The following is a 4368-nucleotide window of genomic DNA, read 5'->3' on the forward strand; positions in this document are numbered from 1 at the left end:
TTCAGTGTGCTTATTTTGGTTTGAAGTGGTGATAACACACTAACTCAAGGCACAGAGGGAGCAGAGCCCCCAGAGCACAGTAGGAGCATCCTGGGGAAAGGTGCCTTCCAGGCGCCAGCTACACCCCACACATGCCCTGTCCCACCTGGCCCCACTCCCCAGGCATTCCAGATAAGGCAAAGCACCACCTCCAGGCCAGGGAGGGACTGGGGCACCACAGACATTCCAGAGAAAGGACCACTTCACCCACTCTCCTTACAGGTGGGAGACTGAGGACCAGAGAGGGCAGGAGGCCCACCCAGGGTCACACAGCCAATTAGAAGTAAAGCAAGGACTCAGGCACAGGCTGGTGCCCCCGGCCAGTCACTCCTTGCAGAGCAACACACAGATGGGAGAAAAGGCAGTGTCTAAAAATGTGGCCCCGAGTCTGGGTAGGGACAGAGCTGGACAGCCAGGGCTAGGGTGCTGAGGAAGGAGCCAGCTGGACTGCTGTGGGAGAGGGAGTTTGAGGGCCCGGAGGCTGGGGCAGACACGGTGGGCTTTGTGCTCTCCCTGTGGTCAGGAGTGGGAAACAGTGGCCGGGAAGAAATCGAGGGTGGTGAGTTCCCCACAGCAATGAACCACTGCCACAGGCACAGCATGGATGCATCTCCCAGAAACTGAAGACGGAGTGGACAGCCCAGAGGCCAGCTACAGTATGCTCCCAATTTTATAGAGCTCAACAATCAAGTGAACCAATATATTGATTAGGCCTATAGGCGTGAATGCAAATGTTTTATTTTTAAGCAAAGGAATGACAAACACAAAATTCGGAATAGTAGACACCTTTAAGGGATGCTAGGGGAGTGGGAGAGATGCACGAGCTAGATGCAAATTTTGGAAATGTTCCAGTTCCTGAATTGAGTGTTCGGATCATGAGTGTTTATTATAAATAGTTATTAAACTTCATAATTTACATCTCTAATAATTCATACTCATTTAGGGCTTACTATGGGCCAGGCCCTTTAATAAGCACTTTATGTATATTATGTGCTTATGTATATGCTCACTGAATCTTCACAACAACCTTATGAGGTGGGTCCTCATTTTCCAGATGAGGAAACTGAGGCACCAGTGATTTGTTGGAGTTCACACACCTGGTATCCGGCCCCAGATTCTAACCCAGGCATCCTGATTCCAGAGCCCGTGGTCTAAACCATTCTACTAAGTTTCATATATTATTGTGTAAGTAACAAATGTTTTATTATTTTAATCAAATAAAAAAATTTAAAGTGTACCGGGAGAGGCAGGAAAGGAAGTAACCACTGTATTGCAGGCAAGAGGGGCAGGGCCTGAGATGGAGAGAAAATCTCCCATCAACCCTCCCCTTCCCAGATTAAATTCCTCCCCTCCCTCACCCTCTCCTCCAACTGCCCAGCCTCTAACCCTTCTTCAAGGCCCCTCTCCCAACAGCCTCCCTCATTGCTGACCCCTCTTCTCTGAGCACTGAGGACTGATGATCCTGTGCTTTTGTTTACAAACCTGGGTGGCCTGGTGATGTGTACTGTTATGGTCAAGATAAACTGGACTCAGCATGGAAGACTTCATGGAGGAAGCAGCCCCGGTACCCTCTGGGAGGACCTGGAGGGCTAGGCCAGAGCTCCAGCCCCTGGTGCCCCGTTCAGAGATGCTGAGCCAGGGGCTGGACACAGGGGATGCTGGAGTCAGCTCTGATCAGAGGAGGGGTCTGCCCCCAGGGTGGCAGGGGGTGGGAGTACCAGGAGCAAATGGATTTCCCCTGAGGCCTTCTCCTGGCCTCTCCTTGCAGCTCAACCTTCACCCTTCCCACCCGATCCATCCCTGCCCCACTCAGCTCCCTTATTTATAAACCATATGTCCCTGTGTCCCTGCCTGCCCCTAGTGTTTGTCCAAAGCTTCAGCTGCTTCCCCGATAACCCTAGAATGAGTAGTCCTGGAGAACTGAGAAGGACCCAGGAGCAAGCGTAGTTCAGGGATGCTCCCCCCACCCCTGCTTAGGAACCTTCAATGGCTCCCCATGGACACTCCAGGATCTGATGCATAGAACATACTCAAAATTCAGTAGCTTTCATATGTAAAATTTTAATTTCAGTTTTTGCCTACAGGAGCTATTCCAGACCACTTGGCCAAAGGCCTCAAAGTCAACTGAGGAAATTCAAGTCCAGGATGGGGAAGTGACTTGCTCTCGCTCACATAGCAAGGCCATCGGGCCCTCTCTACTCCACCGCCCTGCCTTTCTGCCCAAACGTAATAGACAAATGCAAAGAACGTAGTCCCAGACCTTTCCAGCTGTGTGACTTTGGTTGCTTGCCTAACCTCTCTGATTCAGAGTTTCTTCATCTGTAAAATGCAAACATTGTCTGTTTTCTTCAATACCCAGCACCCAGAATGGTGCGTGACAAATAGTAAGGGCTCAATAAAAATTTATCAGATGAATGAATGAGTAATCCCTAACTCTCGGCTCATTTATGGGCATCAAGCCAAGCGGTAAATATGAAATGAGGTTCCTGTGCAGTGCCGAATACACGGCAGGGACATTGCAAATGGTGCTCCTCTTGCCCCTCGCTGACCACGCTGAGGATTCTAGCCTCCCTTCTGACCCCAGTCAGGGACTCCCGATCTCCAAAGCCCAGACTCCATCCTGAAATCACGGGCACCCAGAACTCTGAGCCTCACGAGTTTGCTCAGCTCTCCCAGGCCAGCCTCCTCCCCAGCAGCTCCTCTGGCCTCTGCTCCTATACCACAGGCCTTGCACTCGGCGCCTGGGGAAACAGTGTCCCTGGCCTGCCCAGAATGCCCAGCCTACAAGGCCTGGGCCCCGTGGACACTGTTTTCTCCTCTTCTCCTTTGCTCAGCGAATGTTTCTTTGCTCCTCCTGGGACTCACGGTGGAGGAGAGGCCAGCAGGGATGGCAGTGCTTAGAGCAGGGACAGGTGAGCTGGCGATCATGCCTGTGCTCAGGGCCTTTCCGGGGACAGTAAAGGCCTTGGCAGGGATGGTGTAGGACTGTCCCCAAAGACAGAGAAAAGCAGAGATGAGAAATGTTCACAATAAAAGGCAATCAGAGGTGAGGGCCAACGCTAGCTCAGGGCGGCAGAAAGAGCTCCAGTCCCATCTCTGCGACTGAGCCCAGAGGTGACGTGGGGCAGGTCCCATCTCTCCGGCCCCAGTGTTCTCAGCTCTATGATGGTGCAGGCGTCGGGGCTTTGGTCAATCCCCATCACCTCCAGCTCTCATCTGGCTTTCTCATGTCATCGCACCTGAGCATCCCCACAGGCAGACGTGGCGGTCCCAGGACAACCATGCCAACAGGAAGCTTCTACTTCAGCCCTGCCTGCTAAGGAACCTAACTCCCTCCTCAGTGCATTAAGCCCCAGAACCTGCCCTGCAGGGGTCCCCGAAGGATTAGCGTCCAGCAGCAGAGGGTAGGGGTGATGTGGGCACGTGGGCAGGGCTTTGAAGACGGTCTCCCTGGGAGTGCTAAGCTCCCAGCTTTGAAAATAGTCCCCCTGGGAGGACCCAGGGGAAGGGGCCTCTCTGGCAGCTTCCCCAAGAGTTGGGCTGAGGTGCCAGGGTGATGTTTCCACCCGGATAAGCCCCGGAGTGTGTGGAATGAGAGCCAGGCCTGTGAGGGCTGCACGGGTTTCCTCCTCCCACAGGCGGGCGGGCAGGACTGGCTCTTGGCTCCTGCAGCCGGGGCAGAGAGGCCCCGCCACAGTAATAGCACACAGCAGCCACCTCAGGCCTTCCTCTCAGTGCTGTGTTATGGGGGCCTCAGCACAGGGAGGGGCTGCCCAGGGTCGCACAGCAAGGCAGCGGCAGGGCCAGCAGGTCCCTAGGGTGAGTGCAGGCGTACCCTTTTCACAAGTGGACTGTCACAGTGGCCCCACCTAACCCTGGTCGCTGGGATGCCGGAGCCTCTGAGAAAGGTCCCCAGACCACCATCCCTCTGTGGGTCCCTGATAGTGGAGCTGAGCAAGCATGGAGCCCGTGAGGTGTGATTTAGGACAGAGTCACAGGAGATCAGCTGGGTTCTCAATAACAAGCCCCAAGGCCAACACATAGACTTCCAGGGATGAGGCTTTGAAAAGCTTTTGGACAAAATCCTTGAGCCAGGAGTGTCTTTCAGGACTCTCAAATTCAATCCCCATGTCTACATGGGGACACTGAGGCTGAGAAAGGAGAAGGGGCTCCTTCAAGGTGCCACGGTGAGTCAGTAGCAGAGGAGAGCCCGGAACTCTGGGCCCTGACTCCTAGCCCAGTGCTCACTCTACTTCCACTGGCTGCGGGGGATTGGGAGTAAGGGAGCCTCGGTGTGCAGAGCCCATCCAGATGGGCTGGGATTGGCCT

Source organism: Theropithecus gelada, chromosome 3 (genome assembly GCF_003255815.1).
Source record: "Theropithecus gelada isolate Dixy chromosome 3, Tgel_1.0, whole genome shotgun sequence".
NCBI classification, from domain to species: Eukaryota; Metazoa; Chordata; class Mammalia; order Primates; family Cercopithecidae; genus Theropithecus; species Theropithecus gelada.